Source organism: Phaseolus vulgaris, chromosome 8 (genome assembly GCF_000499845.2).
Source record: "Phaseolus vulgaris cultivar G19833 chromosome 8, P. vulgaris v2.0, whole genome shotgun sequence".
Classification (NCBI taxonomy): Eukaryota; Viridiplantae; Streptophyta; class Magnoliopsida; order Fabales; family Fabaceae; genus Phaseolus; species Phaseolus vulgaris.
Genome location: NC_023752.2, coordinates 32161256 through 32183107, shown reverse-complemented (window position 1 = coordinate 32183107; position 21852 = coordinate 32161256). Strand labels below are relative to the sequence as shown.

Here is a 21852-nt window from a genome sequence, read left to right as displayed (position 1 = left end):
CACAAGTATTCTAAACCTATTTAGGTTCACACAGTATTCTCAACCTCTACAGGTTCTCTAAGTTTTCTAACCTCTTCAGGTACACCAAGTATTATAACCTCTTTAGGTACACCAAGTATTCTAAGCTCTCCAGGTACAATGTCTTAATCCCCCCCTAAGATCAAGGACCTCTTAATACAATGAGAAAACTTTTAGTATTAGCTAATTTGCCATGTTGTTCTTCTTCTTTAATGTGCTAGATGTTGAATATGGAAACTTTTGTTCTAATGCAATTTGTGCTTCCTTGAATCATAGGAAACATTTCAAAATGTTTCTTTAATTGTATTTCATGTGAACATTTGAGGCTTGAATCACTTTTTTCCTTGGATATTTTCTTTCCAGTTTTGTTCATCATCTTCTTCTTGGTAGACACTTGATATGGAAATGTTAGCTTCTATGTAATCTTCGCATCTTTAATTTTATTTTGTCTTTCGTATACTTTCTCTATATGTACGAAATTTCTTCGTTGAACATTGATCATATCTAGACTTGGATATTTCTACATCTACACTATTCATCTTGTTTTTCGTATTAGATGCTGAAATAGGAAACTTCAGTGTGCTTCTTTAATACGATATTTTCTCTTGAAACTTCTTCAGATTTTTTGCTTAATATATTCCTTTCACGAAACATCTTGATGTTGCTTGACTATTGATTGACGCAAATCTTGCTTTTCAGTGCCGTTGTTTTCCTATCAGACGCTGAGAATGGAAACATTGGCTTTTTGCTCTATGCACGTCTTTAAGTCCCTTTGATAGTATTTGGGAACAAAATAAGTATTAGTGAGTAATATATTTTTCAATTTAAATCATGGGTATCATTGAAATAGTATCTTTCAACATCTCTAATTTATCAAAGCTTTCTATTCTTAGATATTTCACATTTAATCCCCGTTCATATACTTTCCAAGTTATTTATTGATTCAGAACGTTGAAGCATGATTACTTTTAACATGTATATTGTTCCACTAATAATATTTCAAAAAACTCTTTGATATTGAAAGAACTCAAACTCTTTTTATGAAGACTTTTATAGTGATATACTGTTTAGTCAAACTCCTTTTAATTCAATAATCTGATTTGTAAAGTAATGTTTTCTAAAATTTAGAAATACCAAATAAGATTTGGAAAACATAAACACAGTGTCATAAAATATTATAAGAATGTAAAGATCAAGCATTGGCACTTCCTTGACACAGTGTTTTATCTAATGGTTTGACGATGCTTGTATCATCTTATATGTGTAAATTCCAGTGTGTGTCTAATGCTTGTGAACTTGCACATTTTCCTTATGATGCCAAGTGTTTTGTTTAATGTGAGCTTCTGATAAGGTCATGACTAGGATCATCTAATGTGATTATTCTTAATTATATCGTTTGATCGTTCATCTGATGTGTACTTTCTACGAGCTTCATCTGATATGTACTTTATCTGACGAGAGCTTTGTCTATTGTGATGATTTTACATATATTTTTCTTATTTGTGCAACGCAATTTCTTTTCAATATTCTTCTTGAATATTTTATCCATTCAGAGAAAGAACTAAATGTTGACCAAGAAGCTTTGATGAATCCAATTTGTCATGAAGATTTGATGTTGTGAGCGTGTGTTTAGGTAGATTTTCATGTATATCTTTGCATTACGTTATGATCCATGTCACTTCATAACCTATTTCCTTGAAAAGTTTTGTTTTTTAAATTTATTGTCTTTTTTAATAAGTTGATTCATGTTTGAATTGATTAAAACTACTTCTATTAAAGTTTGTTGACTATAGTAAGTATTTTTATCAGATTGATTTATCGTATCAACAGGTTGCAAATACTTGAAAATTTAAAGATTTTAAAATGTTTTCTTTTTCTATTTTGTCTTTTTTGTTAAGTGCAATCAACAAGTTATTTCGATAAAAGAACCGCTTAAAATATGTTGATTTTTTTCTGTTAAAAGAAAAAATTAGTTATTTTAAAAAATCAATTAAATGTTTTTAATAGATTTTTGTTATATTAACAAATTAGATTTAATTTGATACAACTATTTTCATTAAATTATCAAACTATTTTTGTAATCATTAATAACTTATATAAGGAAGTAATCTTATCCTTTTCAAAAAAAGAAATTCATAAGAGAGCAAAACAGAAAGTTTAAAAATCATTCTAGAAGATTAAGTTTTGCATCTTGAATCATTTTTTTTTTTGCTTCATCAGTAAAAGTCCAAGTGTTTAAAGCCTTTATTCTTTCATTGTATTCTGTCGTAGAAAATATAGATAGGGTTTCTGAATTTCTATTGTGTGGTTAAAAGTGTGTATTCTTGTAGGATTCAAAATCAATACTATTAATTGTATCTTTTGTAAACCTTTGTGATTGGTTTAGTGAATTCTCCTTGGTTTTGTTGAGGATTGGATGTACCCCTTGGAGTAAGTTTGAATCAGTATAAATCATTTATGCAAATCTCTTTCTCCCTCTCTCTTAACTACTTTATTTGTTATTTACTATTTTTTGGGTCTAATTCAATCGATTAAATAATCATAAAAACTGGTTTATATTTCGAATATATTCTGGTTGTGCTTTCTATAATCAATTGAACATAGAAATCAATATGTTGATTTTATTAAGTTTTCAATTTGGCTCCATCTTTTGTGAAAATCTATTGAAAATAATTCATCCTCTCTTTTGTTTTAGGTCATTTATTCTAACAATTAGCATTAGGAGCTAAGATCTTGTGTGTTATTTAAGATTTGATCCAAAAACTATGCTTTTAAAATGACTGAAAACCTTCCTTTTGGTGAGGGGGGCTCCATAAACAGACCACCATTGTTTTGTAGAGTAAACTACCTTCTGGAAAGTCAGAATGAATATTTTTGTTCAATCAATATGGGATGCTATTATAAATGGGCATTTTATACCGAAACATGAAACTGAGAAAGTGTTTGTTTAAAAACCTTGGTCACAATGGACTGAGACTAAGGGAAAGAATGATCAATATGACTGCATAGCTAAAAACATTACAACCTCCGCATTAAGTTCTAATGAGTTTTTCATAATTTCTCAATATTCTTCAGCAAAGGAAATATGGGACACCTTAGAGGTAACTCATGAAGGAACAAATGATGTGAAGAGAGAAAGGAAGAATGCCTTAATTCAGGAATATGAGTTGTTCAAAATACTGAAAGAAGAAACTGTAACATATGTACAAAAAAAATTTACACACATAGTAAATCACCTCATAGGTCTTGGCAAGATCTTTGATAGAGAGGAGTTGGGCATCAAGATTCTCAAATTCTTGGATGGGTCATGGCAACTAAAGGTTACTGTCATCTCTAAGTCAAAGGATTTAACCACCTTGACCACTATATCATTGTTTTGTAAACTTAGAGAACATGAGCTAGAAATGAATAGGTTGAATGAGCAAGAAACTGAAGAAAAACAAGTCAAAGGGATTGCATTGAAATATGTTATCCAAAAAATATATTAGGAACGTTATGACTGCAGTGATACTAAGACACTCAACCTGTTCACAAGAAAGTTTGGTAAGCTCTTGAAAAAGAATAACAAGGACAAGTCACAGTCTTCAAACAAGTATACACCAGTACAAAAAGGTCAATTAATGACGGTTAAAATCGACATTTCACGACGGTTCCGGAACCGTCGTCATTACCGACGTCGTTAAAAGTATGATCTTTTCACGACGGTTCTCATAACCGTCGTTAAAAACTCCGACTTATAACGACGGTTCACACAACCGTCGTTAAAGATGGGTTGCGCTTTTTTTTGAAAAAAGTGAAGGCACTTTTAAAGACGGTTCCCATAGGAACCGTCGTTATAAGTATGGCTTTTTAAAGATGGTTCCAAGTGGAACCGTCGTTATATGTCTTGAATAAAAAAAAAATTTTAAAAATCTCAAATAACTTGCTTAAAGTTTTTAATTTCAGAAAATAAAAACATTTCAAATCATAATTTAAATATAAAAATTAAATACAACAAATTATAACATTATACAAAAAAAGTTTGGTAATATATAAAAGAATTTGTCATTGTAATGATTTATCTATACTAGAGTGTTATACATGGTTACAAAATACTTTGACCATGTTGTTCTCACATACTCCAATGCTTCTAAATCTAGCGGGTGTTGGTCGTTGAAAAACTGTGACATTTGAAATATTTTGAATTAGTGCATGAATAATAAATCTCAAATTTTAAAGTGTTTATTGTATTGAGGTATTACCTTATCCCAACCTTTCTTAATTTCAGCTTGCAAAATAGTCAACATCCACCGCATAACATAATAACCGCACTCATAATTTTGAGGTTGCCTGTTGGACTGCATGTGAAAATAAATGTATTAAATGAATGAGTGAAACACATTAAATTAAGTAAACAAATATACTTTAAATACCTTAAGGTACATCCAAGTGAGTTTTTGTGCGTTTGAAGTTCTCCTCCCACACAACATATTATATCCAGAGTAAGCACTAAAATAATAAGATTTCATGTTAAAATACATAACATTATATAATATATAAGTAATAATAAATGTTAAATGAAACTGTCGTACCTATCTATAATGTTTTTAAAATAGGCAGGAGGTTTTTTATGCAAGGAGCAAAACCATGCAGCGGTATGATCTTGAACAGATATGATCAATAATATCCAATGACGCCTGTATAACAAATCAGTTAATTAGTTTCTCTTATTTCAATAATTTATTAAAACTTATGTAATAAATAAGAACTTACTCATGGATGTACGGAGCAAAATAAATGTGTTTTCCACCATTCTTTAAGGCAGTGGTGATGTATGTTTGTGTTTCCGACTTCTTGTTTCCAATTGATTGAGTGATTTGAGGGTCTAAAAACTCATATATATTGTGTTTCCCCTCATCAAAGCATAATCCAGAAAGATACCTAAATTTCAATAAGTTAGTACTAATATATTTAATAAATCAAAAGTATAAAGATTTTAAAATTTGAACTTACATCATCCATAATTGCAGAACTGTTATGTTAATCTCTTGATCTCCGGATGCAAGGTCCAACAAATCAGACATGTGAACGTACAACGGTAGATTACTATGCCTTCCAAAAACATTGGCATCCCATGGAACCTCTAACACGGTTGTATCTAAAGCTGTAGCAACTTCCACCAATGCCGCCAGAGGATCATCAATGGAGACTATTTTCTTCTTTCCCAGAGGCAGATTTGTCTTCGGTTCCTGCTACTCATCAAAACAAAAAAATACTTAAATTAGTTAGAATGTAATATATCTGATATATAATTCTATTAATATTAGTGCAAATATATACCATAGAGTCTATAGGTCTGACGAGATGTCTAGGCCAGGCAACGAAAGTATGTAATGCCTCTGCCACAATTGTCACCTCTGATGTCGGCACAGGAACTGCAAGATCACCATAAAGGACCTTCTCCACCGTGACCTTCATGAAATTAGAAGGAAGAGACACATTGTGTAACATTGTGACCCCTTCATAACACTTACCTAAGGCAACGAATCGGGTCAAAGAATTACACTCAACATATAATTCGCATTGGCTAGTTGAGCCAAAGTCATCCCCTGATAGATCAACTACCGAACAACTCCCTTTAGTGCTGACTTTCTTAATAGGAGGCGGAGGTGGTTCATCTTCTACCATAGTAGGTGGTTGCTGTGAGTGTCCTAAACCCTCCAACCGCTTTTTGAACTCCATTTCCATTCGCGCACTAAACTCCTCCATGAAGCTTTCTTTAAGCTCTTGAGTTACCTCAGCCTTTAACTGCTAACGTAGTTGTAGTAAATACTCTTGGCTAGGTTCATTGGACAATTGTTCCTTGCTGTGTGATGGAGGTCCAAAGTATGACCGAATCCCAACCCCATATCCAGCTACACGAACACGTCCAGGGTGTTCAGGTCGTCCGAGAGCAACATTAAGAATATCATTGCGACCACATGTTTTAAAAGTCCCCTGTGTTGATTGCTCATTAAGAGAATCCTAAAACAAATGAAAAGAAATTGACAAACTTCAACACATTGAATTTAAAATAACACATAGAATTTAAAATAACACATTGAAAAGAAATTGTCAAACTTACAATGCGTTCAACTGTTTGTTCTGTAGACTTAGAACTCCATGTCCCTAATGTGTTTATACGGGCACCCTTCCACATCTCATGTCGGAGTGGTGGGGATGGAGGTCTTAAAGAATCTACACTATTCATTTCCTCAATGGAAGTAGAACGTGCTTTAATCTTTTCTTCAAGCATCCTCTGCCCTAGCAACTTATAACCACCACGAGACAATAAGTGTGGGGTATCATTATGTGCCTGATTGGCTTTTGCTTTGTTTCGAACCTCCTATCATAACACTCAAAAATTTAGTAATACGTTAATATAAACTATATTCAAATATAAAAGTGATACTAACTTGCCATTTTTCAGTTTGTCGAATATTGACAAACTGCTGCCAAGTTTCTTCATCAATGGATGCATATTTTGCACAAGGATTTTCTTCTTTCCTTTTCCCATATATATAATCTGTTGTCAATTTTGATTTAAACTGACGAAACTTGACACCCACATCTGAAAAAACCTTCGCTTTCAAGGTTTCCACATTCGGGATGTTGTAATGTGTCTACATTGTTTGAAAGAATTAGTTCATAAACAAAAACAAAGTATAAAAGAACTTTAGATTTAGCAAAGTAAAAACAGTTACATACCAGAATATCTTGCCAAATCATGTTTATCTCGTGGTCAGTCACGTGATCCCAGGACTGAGTTAAGATAGAGATCCATGAATCACATGTACATGCAAATATATATTCCTTCATCATGATCATTTCGAGTTGCATGTACAACATCAGCAACATCCTCGTACTCTTTATTGATGGTCGTTCTTGTAAGTGATTCAATCTCACAAATGTCATTGTTTGTATCTTCTGGGTCATTATGTTGTTTTTTTCCATGTAGCACAACAGACCAGTGGTCAGGCGTAGGATCTTGGATATAGAAAACTTGGGAAGCTTGATGTGCCATTATAAATGGTTCGTCATGATAACCTATCTTTCGAAAGTCAACCAAAGTCATTCCTGATTCATCAACTTTGACACCAGTCTTATTGTCAACCCACTTGCATTTGAAAACAGGTACAGTAAACTTGGTATAATTAACTTCCCAAATCTGTACTATGACACCATAATAAGGCATTGATCCCACAATAGGATTTTGATCCTTTGCAGTTGAAAACTGCATAGACTCTGCCTCCAAGGTGACTCCGCTATTTTGCACTGTACTTCTATCATCTCGAGACTTTGTGTAAAACAAACAACCATTTACTTCATAGCCAGAACAACATAAAACATCAAATTTGAGACCGTTTGCAAGCCATGTTAATGTTTCAGATGCTGATGGATCATTCATTATTTGTTGCTTAAACCATGACATGAAAGTTTTGTTATGCTCAATTAACACCCATTTTTCTGATTGTCTTGGATTTTTATATTTGAAAATGTCTTTGTGTGTATCTAAGTATGGTAACACCTCATCAATGTTATTCAAGATATACAAGTGTGCTTGCAGAACCTCTTCTCTAGATTTGCTTATGACATGTACACCTCTTGAAGATTTACTTATGAATCTACGAGAGTGCCAACCTTTTTCAGGAACTCCTATACATTTGGCTTTTGACATGTACTCGGAACAAAACTCAATAGATTCTTCTTAAATGTATCTTTCAATAATGGAAGCTTCTGGACGACATTGATTCTTCACATATCCCTTCAAAATCTTCATGTATCATTCAACTGGATACATCCATCGCATATAAACTGGCCCACACAATCTGATTTCTCTTACAAGATGAACAACCAAGTGTATCATAATATCAAAAAAAGATGGAGGAAAAAACATCTCGAGTTGACACAAGATAACAATTATTTCTTCTTCAAGTTCATCCAACTTCTGAGAGTCAATATCTTTACTACATATGGAATTGAAAAATGAACATAGTCGAGTGATTGTATGCCTAACATTTTTGGGCAAGATTCCACGAATAGCCACTGGTAATAATTGTTGCATTAGAACGTGACAATCATGTGACTTTAAGCCAATTAGTTTCAAATCATTCATAGATACAAGACTCTTCACATTTGAAGAGTAGCCTTGTGGTACCTTTGTTGGGTTTAATAGTGCCAAAGTTCAAGAGGGGGGGGGGGGTGAATTGACCTTTTAAAACTTTCTCGCAGAAACAGTGTCTAACACAGTTTACAGAAAATAAATCGATTTATGTGTAAATGAACAGATTTATTTTGGCACTGTTTGTGTGTTTGAAAAACTTTTATTAAGCTAGATTAATCACAAGATTATGCAGAGGAATTTTCCAGAAACACACACACAGATATCAGATTGGAAAACAGTGAAACACAAAAACAGCAAACCTTAATTCCAATTAATGTGATTTAGGTTCAGTTAAGGGCTTGACAATTAGTGAGGCAATCTATCACACTCAACCTGTTTTATTAGCCTTTAACAGATTATCAGTGTTCTTATTGAAACCAGACAGTTTTCCAGAAATTAAGAACAGTATGCACAGCGCCCAGAAAGAACAAATTTATTTTCAATTGAACATATTTATTTCTTTGCTATTTTATCAATTATGCAGAAACGAAATTGCAGAGAGTGAGAGAGAATGAACACAAGCAGTTATACTGGTTCACTCAACTGAGCTACATCCAGTCTTCACCAAAACCAGGTGGAAATCACTAAAACACAGTACAACCAAGTACAATTCCCACTGTTCTTGAAACCTACAAGAACTTAGGTACTCTTGCTGAAAAAAACCTATTTCAGCTCACACACTCTTCAAGAAAACCTATCAAGAAGAGTGTTCAACCAAACTATTACAAGAAATGAGAAGTGAAACGACTACACCTGATTGAGGATACAGAGATCTGCCTTAAACCAGTAGGCAAGATTGCTAGAACAGTAACAGCACCTCACACCAAGCTTTTGGAACCAAACCAAGAACAAGCACTTTGTGATTTTCAAAATCTTTGAAGAACAAATGCTAATCCTTTGTAAACTCTTAATTCTCTGTTGTCAAAACTTGTTTTTGCAAATGTATGAACGATTGTTAAACTCAGAAACAAGTATTCATTTTATAGAAAAACCAACTTATAACAGAATTTTGAAAAACAGTTAAAGCTGTTATAAAATGAACAGATTTATTTTCAAAAGCAGTTAGAGAATTTGTTAAGTGAGGAGACTTAGTCAACCATTCTGGTGCAAAGATAAAACTGAAAATCGTTTAAGCTTGACATGACACCAGAGACAAAAAGAATCTATACAGATGAATAGATTTATTTTTCAAAACGAAAACGGAAAAGCTTAACTGTTTGAAACACAGTCGTTTTGAAAGATAGAAGACTTAGTCAAAATCCATGATGCACAAAATCTAATTTTCACAAGACTTAGCCAAGGCATCAGTGTAAAAATGAATATGTTTATTTAGAAAAGAACAGATTTATTTTTATGCAGTAAACGTGTTTTTTGTAAAACATGTGAAAAACAGTTTAAGAAAACTTATGCTTGTTCTTATCACATGGCCAGTGGTTATGAGGTGAGTTACTCAGCAAAAAGCCCACTCTTAGACAACCTCTAAGCACTACCTAAGACACACTTAAAGCAAAGCAAAATACACATGAAATGTACATAGAAGTCTTCATCAAACACAATCTTGAAGGGGCAACAACCATCTTCAACAATCTCCCCCTGTTTGATGGAGACAAATCCCCATAGCTAACCTCACAGCTTTGTTGCTTTAAGCACCTGCATTGCACCAGATTTTAAACCAGAAAAAAAACAGCAACATTGCATAGCATAAGAAATGGTTTTAAGGTGCACAATTAACTCCCTGTTTCAGCTAGCTTCACCTAGCATGGTGAGCTATTTTTTTAGCTATTTTTCTCCCCCTTTGGATTCATCAAACGGCATATAAGCATAGGAAAAACAAATATCAAACAGAAACCATAACCATAATAGTTTAGAAAATAAAACCATATTGTTCAGCATTACAGACATTTGAAAGTTGATAAAGAAAGCATTAAAAACAGATGACTACTGATCCTTGTAGTAAAGCTCTGCAAGTTGTGCCTGAACCCCTTCAATCTGACCATCAAGGTGTTGAAACTTTGCATGAGTAGTCTCAAAGTATGCCCTTTGTTCTGTAGACATTACATCAAGACGATACAACACTTGCCTCTCAAACATAGACATTGGTTCTCCTCGGTATTTTGGAGCTTGATAGGCAACTATGGCATTTGCAGCAGCTTCCTCATGCACAGACTGGGTAGCAGGTGAGTCATCATCCATAGGAACAGCTTCATCCTCATCCTCATTGAGGAGGTTTGATGCCTCATGTTCTGCTTGAGGGTCCTTCCCTTTGAGAACCACCCACTTGTCCTCAATTTTGTGAAAACCCATTTTGGTGAGAGTTGAAGTATCAATCTCACTTACAGCCTTGATAGGGTCGTTTCTCTCATTTGTAACATCAATACCAAAGTAATCAATCAATTTGGAAACGATTATAGCATAGGGAAATCGGTAATCAACCAACCTTTTTGATTTGAGCATGTGTTCATTGATAATGAAAACCCAGTTTACCTTAATCTGGTTCATGATGCAATATAGGAGAATGAGATCCTCTGAAATTCCACTAGTATTTCCCTTTCCTACTTTCAGTCCAGCATATTTTATTCCAGCCACAGAGTTCCACACCTTACTTGTGATCTTCATCTTAATTCCTTTCACATAAGAGACAACATTCTTCCCTTCCAATGTGAGGTTAGTATAAAACACCTTAACCAAGTCAGGATATACATTACCCGTTAATTCTAGCAGCTTTTTCAGTTTCTGGTGCTTCAACACAGCCCTTGTTTCTACCAGTTTTTCAGATTTCAGCCAGTTGAAATCCAACACCTTGGGTATGTTGATCTGCTTCCTGCTTGTCTCGTGAATGTAGGCATTGATGCCTTCTTCATTTCCAGCGAACCAACCTTCTAGTACACCTTGAGAGGTGGTTTGCTTTCCCTTGCTTTTCTATTTTTGTCTTGAAGACGAAGCCATGTTTGAACCAGAAAATATCTCTTGTTTCTAATGGTGAGAATCAAAGAGAGGCAGCCAATATGGATGGCAAATATTCACTCATATTTATAGCAGAATAAATGGATTGATATGGCAGTTATGAGTGGATATGCATGAAGATTTTATGCTCTGAATTTGTGCAGAGAATCTTTGAAAATATGCACCAAATATTTAGGGTCACGATGCATACATTCAAACCTTTATTGAGCACCCAAACCATCAAATCGGTTACATAACCATGACCAAAACCGTCAAAGGTACAGAGGTTAATGCCCACTAGGTCAATTAAGCAGTCAAAGATCACAATTTCTCTTTCCTAGTCATAAATGCATATCAGTACAGAAAATAAACACATTCAATTACGAATAAACAGATTTAATTTTTCACTGCTAGGCACAATTGACATTTATAATACCCAATTCATTAAGCAGAAAATTAAACCTATCTTTGGCTAATGGTTTTGTGAACAAATCAGCAAGTTGTAAATCAGTACCAATGAACTTAATATCACATGTTCCATTAGATATGTGTTCCCTTAGAAAATGATGCCTAATTTCAATGTGTTTGGTTCTTGAATGCATGACAGGATTTTTGGTTAAGTTGATTGCACTTGTATTATCACACAGCAGAGGTATATGGTTAAGTAAGATACCAAAATCATTCAATTGTTGTCTTAGCCATATAGTTTGAGCACAGCAACTCCCTGTTGCAATGTATTCTGCTTCAGCAGTGGAAAGAGCTACACAAGCCTGCTTTTTGCATTGCCATGAGATCAAGCTTGATCCAAGCAAATGACAGGTTCCACTTGTGCTCTTCCTATCAATTTTGCAACCTGCAAAATCTGAATTAGAATATCCAGTTAAGCTTAATGAAATATTACCTGGATACCACAAGCCAACTTCTTTAGTTCCTTGCAAATACTTCAAAATCCTTTTGACAGCATTGTAGTGTGATTCTTTAGGAGCAGATTGAATCCTTGCACACATGCACACTACAAACATTATATCTGGCCTGCTGACAGTGAGATACAGTAGTGATCCTATGAGTCCTCTGTATTTGGTTTCATCAACAGAAATTCCAGCTTCATCATGATCCAAATGACAGCTTGTTGAGAAGGGTGTGCTGATTGGTTTACACTTGTCCATTTCAAATTTCTTCAGCAGATCCTTGCAATACTTAGCTTGACTTAAGAAAATGCCATCCTTGAGTTGTTTGACCTGCAAGCCTAGAAAATAGTTCAACTCACCCATCATTGACATTTCAAACTCACTCTTCATGACTTTCACGAAAGCTTCACACAATTCTCCATTGTTCGATCCAAAAATGATATCATCCACATATACTTGTACTAGAATTGAGTCATCTCCTTTCTTCTTAATGAACAAGGTCTTATCTGATGTGCCTCTGTCATAGCCTTGTGAGGTGAGAAAATCACTTAGCCTCTCATACCATTGCCTAGGAGCTTGCTTGAGTCCATAGAGAGCCTTTTGGAGTTTGAACACATATTCTGTATGTTGATGGTCTTCAAAACCTGGTGGTTGTGAAACAAATACCTCTTCATTTATATAACCATTTAGAAAGGCACTCTTCACATCCATTTGAAATAGCTTGAACCCTTTGATGCTAGAGAAGGCAAGCAGCAATCTAACAGCCTCTAACCGAGCCACTGGTGCATAGGTCTCATCATAGTCTATCCCTTCTTCTTGATTGTACCCTTTAGCTACAAGTCTAGCCTTGTTTCTGGTGATCACTCCATGCTCATCCATCTTGTTTCTAAATACCCATTTTGTCCCAATTATATTCATCTCAGGTATTCTAGGTACAAGAGTCCAGACCTCATTAAGAGCAAATTGATTCAGTTCCTCTTGCATAGCTAAAATCCAGTTGCTGTCCTTGAGAGCTTCATTCAAATTCTTGGGTTCAACTTGAGATACAAAGGCCATTGCTTCACAGAAATTGTTCAAGGATTTTCTAGTTGACACTCATTTCTCAATGTTCCCAATGACATTATCAAGGGTTAAGTCTCTTGGGGTTTTGCACTCTTTTGGCAAACCTGCAGCTGCAGTAGATTCTTGTATAGCATGTGTATCAGCAGTATCAAAATGAATCGATTCATTTTGATTTAAAACAGATTTAAATTCATTATTGTCAAGGTCATCAGCAGCAGTTTTAGATATGCTATGATTAGTTTCATCAAAAACAACATGCATTGATTCTTCTACTATAAGCAACCTTTTATTGAAGACTCTATATGCATGACCATTCAAAGCATAACCAATGTGCACACCTTCATCAGATTTAGCATCAAACTTACCAAGATTTTCTTTGCCATTATTCAATACAAAGCATTTACACCCAAATACCCTAAGGTGGCTCATACTAGGTTTTCTGCCCTTATACAATTCATATGGGGTTTTCTTAAGAATTGGTCTTATTAAGGTCCTATTTAACACATGAGCTGCAGTATAAATTGCATCAGCCCAAAAATACTTAGGAAGCTTAGATTCATTTAACATAGTTCTAGCTAGTTCCTCTAATGATCTATTTTTCCTTTCAACTACACCATTTTGTTGGGGTGTCCTAGGGGCTGAAAAGGTATGTGCTATCCCATGCTTCTCACAGAACCTCTCAAACTTAGCATTTTGAAACTCTCCCCCATGATCACTTCGAATTGATTTTATGCAGCAACCATTTTCATTTTGCAGAATCTTTGCTAATTTCTTAAAGGCAGTGTAAGCATCATGTTTATGTGCAAGAAATAGAGTCCATGTAAATCTAGAGTAATCATCCACAACAACTAAAGCATACAAATTTCCAGCCAAGCTAGCAACTCTAGATGGTCCAAATAAATCCATGTGCAGTACATCCAAAGGCTTTTTTGTAGAAACAATATCCTTTAACTTGAAAGAAGATTTGATTTGTTTACCTTTCACACAAGCATCACAAAGCCTGTTGTCCTGAAATTTAATGTTAGGTAAACCAGAAACTAAATCTTTAGATTTCAATTTATTCAAGTGATTTGTGTGTATGTGAGCTAACCTCCTGTGCCACAGCCAAGACTCATCACTTCTGGACAGCAAACACTAATTTGAAGAGTTAGTTTCTATGATATTCAGCAGATATATGTTATTCACTCTCTTACCAGTAAACAGTACCTTACTAGATGAATCACTTGAGATTGTGAAGCCTTTTGACCCAAAATTCACTTTGTATCCTTTGTCACAAAGTTGACTTATGCTGAGAAGACTATGCTTGAGTCCTTCTACATAGATCACATTCTCAATGGTTGTTGAGTTCCCTGTTCCAACAGTTCCTCTGCATAAAATCCTTCCTCGGTTATTATCACCATAGGTTACATGTCCTTCTGTTTTGAGCTTCAAGCTAGTAAACTTTGTAAGATCTCCAGTCATATGCTTGGAACAGCCATTGTCCAAGTACCACTGATTTTTCTTGCTGCCAATCTGCAAAACAGAATAAAAATGATACAAATGGTACCCTTTTCAGTATAGGGTCCAGCACAGATTAAAACCTTCTCTTTGGTAGCCATTTTGCTAAGTTCTTAGGAACAAGATGCTTTCTAGCAATGCAAGACCTAGATGTATGACCAGATTTCATGCAGTAAAAACAGGTTACATGAGATGCCTTTTTGCCACTGTTAAAAGCTGAAAAAACTGATTTTACTGGAACAAAAAAACTTGAAAGCTTTTTGACATTGGTTACATTTCCAGGGGTATAACCAAGTCCATTCTTATTGAAAACAACATTCTGTGGTCCAAGGAGAGACTCAAGGTTTTCTCTTCCCTTTGTGAAATTGGAAAGGGTTTTCAGCAAATACTCCACTTGTTTTTCCAATTTTTTGCAGTTTTCACAGGTTTTAATAGAGGTGTGCAAGCATGTTAGTTCAAGGCTTACCAAATCTGTTTTGGCTTTATGCAATTCTTCCTCAAGTGTTTTTACTTTAGGTGCAAGCACATTATTTACCTTTTGCAGCTTATTGCATATTAGCTAGCCTATTTGCTTCATCATGCGTTTCCTTGAAGGCAGCAAGCAAATCATCATAGTTATCAGAATCAGCAGAAAAATTACTTACTGAATCAGAGCTTGACTCCTCATCCTTCATCATAAAGCACAAATTGTTCTCCTCATCTTCTGTTGAAGAGTTGTTGGTTGAGGATGCTTCATTTTCCTCCCATGAGATGTAGGCTCTTCTTCCTTTGTTCCTTTCAAATTTCTTGCTGGCAGATTTGTCCCTTGTTTGATTGTCTGGACAATCTGTTTTGATATGCCCTGTTTTGCCACAACCAAAGCAAGTATATTTAGAGGAACTTGAATCATTGGGTTTGGGATACCTTCTTTTCTGCTGGTTCCTATTTTTGCTTTTCTTCCTCAGGAATTTGCTGAATCTTTTTGTAAGAAGGCTGATTGTGTCATCATCTTCAACATCTTCTTTTTCTTCCTTGATCTCATTCAGTTCAGTTGCTTTCAGTGTAAGACCTTTGGGTTTTCTCTCTGTTGTTTCCTGCTCTTTGAGTTTTTTGAGCTCTAGCTCATGCTCCATTAGCTTTCCAAACAGTGCAGCAGTTCCCAACTTTGACAGATCACGGCTTTCAGATATGGCAGTCACCTTTGGTTGCCAGCTTCTGTCGAGGCACTTCAATATCTTTATGTTGAGTTCCTCTCTGTCAAATTCTTTTCCCAAGCCAGTGAGGTGATTCACAATATGGGTGAATCTTTTCTGCACATCAGCAATGCTCTCCTCGGGTTGCATTCTGAACAGTTCATATTCTTGGATGAGAGCATGTTTCCTTGACCTCTGCACATCTTTAGTGCCCTCATGAGTGACTTCTAAGACTTCCCACATCTCCTTAGCTGACTTACATTGGGATATCCTGAAGAACTCATCCATTGTCAATGCAGAGGTTATGATGTTCTTGGCCACAAGATCATGTTGAGCCTTCCTCCTTTCGGTCTCATTCCATTCTGATCTTGGCTTTACCACTTCTTCATCCTTGACAACCTGCATTGGCACTTAAGGTCCATTGACCACAGCTTCCCAAATTAATGCATCAATGGATTCCATGAAAATTCTCATTCTAACTTTCCAAAATGCATAATTCATTCCATTGAACATAGGTGGTCTATTAACAGCAGATCCTTCAGCAAAAAGCACATTAAACTCAGACATTATTACAAACAAACTTGATTAAAATACAAGTCCTAGCTCTTGATACCAATTGCTGGGTTTAATAGTGCCAAAGTTCAAGGGGGGGGGGTGAATTGACCTTTTAAAACTTTCTCGCAGAAACAGTGTTTAACACAGTTTACAGAAAATAAATCGATTTATGTGTAAATGAACAGATTTATTTTGGCACTGTTTGTGTGTTTGAAAAACTTTTATTAAGCTAGATTAATCACAAGATTATGCAGAGGAATTTTCCAGAAACACACACACAGATATCAGATTGAAAAACAGTGAAACACAAAAACAGCAAACCTTAATTCCAATTAATGTGATTTAGGTGCAGTTAAGGGCTTGACAATTAGTGAGGCAATCTATCACACTCAACCTGTTTTATTAGCCTTTAACAGATTATCAGTGTTCTTATTGAAACCAGACAGTTTTCCAGAAAATAAGAACAGTATGCACAACGCCCAGAAAGAACAGATTTATTTTCAATTGAACATATTTATTTCTTTGCTATTTTATCAATTATGCAGAAATGAAATTGCAGAGAGTGAGAGAGAATGAACACAAGCAGTTATACTGGTTCACTCAACTGAGCTACATCCAGTCTTCACCAAAACCAGGTGGAAATCACTAAAACACAGTACAACCAAGTACAATTCCCACTGTTCTTGAAACCTACAAGAACTTAGGTACTCTTGCTGAAAAAAAACCTATTTCAGCTCACACACACTCTTCAAGAAAACCTATCAAGAAGAGTGTTCAACCAAACTATTACAAGAAATGAGAAGTGAAACGACTACACCTGATTGAGGATACAGAGATCTGCCTTAAACCAGTTGGCAAGATTGCTAAAACAGTAGCAGCACCTCACACCAAGCTTTTGGAACCAAACCAAGAACAAACACTTTGTGATTTTCGAAATCTTTGAAGAACAAATGCTAATCCTTTGTAAACTCTTAATTCTCTGTTGTCAAAACTTGTTTTTGCAAATGTATGAACGATTGTTAAACTCAGAAACAAGTTTTCATTTTATAGAAAAACCAACTTATAACAGAATTTTGAAAAACAGTTAAAGCTGTTATAAAATGAACAGATTGAAAATAAAATGAACAAATTTATTTTCAAAAGCAGTGAGAGAATTTGTTAAGTGAGGAGACTTAGTCAACCATTCTGGTGCAGAGATAAAACTTAAAATCGTTTAAGCTTGACATGGCACCAGAGACAAAAAGAATCTATTCATTTACAGATGAACAAACTTATTTTTCAAAACGAAAACAGAAAAGCTTAACTGTTTGAAACACATTCGTTTTGAAAGATAGAAGACTTAGTCAAAGTCCATGATGCACAAAATCTAATTTTCACAAGACTTAGCCAAGGCATCAGTGTAAAAATGAATATGTTTATTTAGAAAAGAACAGATTTATTTTTATGCAGTAAACGTGTTTTTTGTAAAACATGTGAAAAACAGTTTAAGAAAACTTATGCTTGTTCTTATCACATGGCCAGTGGTTATGAGGTGAGTTACTCAGCAAAAAGCCCACTCTTAGACAACCTCTAAGCACTACCTAAGACACACTTAAAGCAAAGCAAAATACACATGAAATGTACATAGAAGTCTTCATCAAACACAATCTTGAAGGGGCAGCAACCATCTTCAACAACCTTATCACCTTTAAGACATTCACAACAACTTGTTTTCTCTTTCTTTGACAAAGTGTAACACGCTGCAGGCAAGTATGTACGTTTACCAACTTCTCTCGGTGCCAATTCCTCTCGTGTATTCATTTCAATCAAATCCAGACGTGCATTCACACCATCCTTTGTTTTGCCTTTAATGTTCAGAAGTGTTCCTATTAGACTGTCACACACATTCTTCTCTACGTGCATTACATCTAGACAGTGTCGAACATCCAACTTACACCAATACGGAAGATCAAAAAAGATTGATCTCTTCTTCCATATTTCACTCACCGTTTGCTTCTTCTTCATTTTTCCAAAAGTCACATTAACATTTTTTATTTTTTCATAAATTTCAACACCACTTAAGGGAGTGGGATAAATGTCATGTTCTTGGTATCCGTTAAAAGCTTTTTTCAATCGACGATACGGATGATATTTCTTTAGAAATCTACGATGCCCAAGATACACGGTTTTTCTTCCATGTTTCAACTGCTCATAAGATGTCTTGTCTTGACATATTGGACATGCTCTATGGCCTTTCACACTATAACCTGACAAGTTCCCATATGCAGGGAAGTCATTGATAGTACAAAACAACATCGCATGCAATCGGAAAGATTCATTCTTAAACGCGTCAAACACATCAACCCCTTCATTCCACAATAATTTCAAATCTTCAATCAATGGATTAAGATAAACATCTATGTCATTTCCAGGTTGTTTTGGACCAGAGATCATCATAGATAACATCATGTATTTGCGCTTCATACACAACGCAGGAGGTAAGTTGTAAATCACTAACAAACGGGCCATGAACTATGATTACTACTTAAATTTCCAAAGGGATTCATTCCATCAGTTGCCAATCCAAGTCTTAAGTTTCTTGATTCTTTTCCAAATTCAGGAAATTCTTTATTAATATTCTTCCACTGCAAAGAATCATCAGGATGACGAAGTAATCCATCACATTTTCTATTATCTGCATGCCACCTAAGGTTTTTAGCGTCATCTGCATTTGCAAACAAACGCTTAAGCCTTGGAATTATCGGAAGATACCAAACAACCTTAGCAGAAGGACCTTCCTTTGTCAATTCATCAATTTCATCATTCTGACCAACCTTAACCTTATAGCGTGACAAACCACACCTGGGACATCTTCTTAAATCTTCATACTCATTTCTGTATAAAATACAATCGTTAGGACATGAATGTATTTTTCTATACTCCATACCCATTGGACAAAGTATTTTTTTTGCCTCATAATTTCGATTGGGCAGGGTATTTCCTTCTGGAAGCATGTCCTTAAGCAATTGAAGCAATTCTGTAAAACTTTTGTCAGTCCATCCATTCATTGCCTTCAAATTCATCAACCTTAACACTGCTGATAATCGTGTGAAGTTAGTTGAACCAGAATACAAAGGAGTCTCTGCATCATTAGACATATTTTCAAAAACTACATTAGCAAATGATTCTGCTCCCACATCACGAATCATGTCTTCTAATCTATCATCCATTGAGAAATGAACTTCCTCCGAACCTCCGTGCACACTTGGCAAGTCTAACAATTCACCATGCCACGTCCATGTTGTATAACTTTTCAAAAATCCATCACACAAAAGATGTTCTCTAATTTCAGAAACAGTCAATATCCTTCCATTTAAACAATTGATACAAGGGCACCTTATCCTTACTCCATTCTTATAACTAACGGCATTATGTTCTGCGAATTGTATGAACTCTTCCACCCCTTTTTCGTAAGTATCACTTATTTGTGATGTATTAATCCAACTCCGATCCATAGAACTGCTAAACTAAGAACCAATACTTTCAATATGTAATCATGAAAAAATTAAAAAAAAGTGCCGAAGGTCGGACACCTCCGGACTCAGAACCAATGCGTTCAATATGTCAAAACAATATATAATGACTGAAAATTGCCGAAGGTCGAACACCTCCGGACTCAGAACCAGTGCGTTCAATATGTCAAAACAATATATAATGACTGAAAATTGCCGAAGGTCGAACACCTCCGGACTCAGAACCAATGCGTTAAATATAAACTATTAATATCAAACTCAAAACGAATACTTTCAAAATATAAGTGATAATAAATAAGAATACACTAACCTCAAATGGATGGGCTGTCACGACAAGCGGTTGCAGCAAGGAGTCGGTGGTAAAGGACGTGCGTCGCGATGGTTGCTGAAACGGGCGACGTAGTGTCCGTCTCGGTCGTTCGTCACGTAGTCGCGGTGACGGCAGGGAGTCACGGTGGTCGCGGCAAGGGCGCGCGGCGCGGAGGGTTGTGGTGGTCGCGGCAGGGGCGCGCGAAGGGGCGTGGTGGTCGCGGCAGGGGCACGCGACGCGGAGTCGCACGGGGTCGCGCGGTTGTGGCGCGGCAGGGGTCACGGGCTCGGAGTCGTACAGTTGCGGCGCGGCAGGGATCGCGGTTGGTGCGGCAGGGGTCGCGGTCGCGGTTGCGGAGTCACGCGGTCGCGGTTGCGTAGTCACACTGTCGCGCTTGCGGAGTCACGCGGTCGTGGTTGCGGAGTCGCGCGGTCGAGGTTGCGGCGCGGTGCGTTCGTCGCGGGCCAGAGTCGCGCGGTTGCGGCGCAGTCGTCGGTGCGGTGCGGAGTCCAGACAGGGGGTCGTGGTGGTGGCAGGGGTGTGAGGGTTGCGGAAGAATCTGAAGTGTGAGAAAGAGTGTGAAAGAAAGTGAGAGAGTGTGAGAAAGAATCTGAGGAGGGGGGGAATCACTTTTAACGACGGTTCTGGGGTAGAACCGTCTTTAAAAATTCACCTTTAACGACGGTTCTTGGCGCGAACCGTTGTATGTTTGGGGTCTACTTTTAACGACGGTTCTGGCGTGAACCGTCGTTAAAAGTCTAAAAAAATTTGAAAAAAATTACAGGATTGCCACCGCATCGTTTTTAACGATGGTTATCACTAAACCGTCTTTAAAGGGTGTCGTTATTGAAGAATTTTGTACTAGTGATAATCCAAAGAAATCAACTAATTTCAATTCTTCTAATTACACTTGTTTTGATTGTGGGAAGCAAGGACATATCAAAGTTGACTGTCCAAATGTTATAAACAGAGAAAAAACTTTTGACAAAACACAGGAAAAAAGAGGAAAAGTAAAAAAAAGCATACATTGTATGGCAAGACAATGATGACTCTTCCTCAAGCTCAACATCAAAGGATGATGAAGCGGCAAATTTATGTTTGATGGTTAAGGATGCTTCTAATACGAGCAGTGTAAGCTCTAACTCATCTGAAAACTTTGAAAATTATAGTCAATTCTTTGATCGTTTTAAGGAAACACATGAGGAAGATAACAGGTTGGCTATGTTAAACAATCGGTTGAAGGTTTAAACAACTAGTTAGAAAATAAGGGGACCAAATGATACAACCCAAATCCATAAAAAGATGACCATGAATGCCAAACTTAAAGGGTCATCTCAACAAGCAAAAGGAGATGTCATCAATAGGAGGAATGGTCAAGGACCACAACATTTGAAGTTCTTCCTATTAATGTTCTTAAACATTAAGGCCCAAGCCCAACAAAAGCCCAAGCCCAAAATGAGGCCCAAGCCCAACACATGATTTCATCATCCATCATGCCTCAGAAGATTACTAAAGAGCAAGGGCACAAGCATTAGTAGATGGGCATCAATGTCTCTTTTTGTAATTTCCTTAGAATAGATTTAAAATAGAACATAAAAGGGAAGTAAGAATAGGAGTATAGGAATTATGAGAAAGTAGTAGAAAAGTCACACTTTTCATTGAGTATGTGACTTGTTTGGGGCGGCATTTCAAA

General features: G+C 36.0%; 1 pseudogene; it reads right to left on the bottom strand.

Moving 5' to 3' along the window:
• Positions 1-6778: 6778 nt before the first annotated feature.
• Positions 6779-19831, bottom strand: LOC137824950 (uncharacterized; annotated as a pseudogene).
• Positions 19832-21852: the final 2021 nt, after the last annotated feature.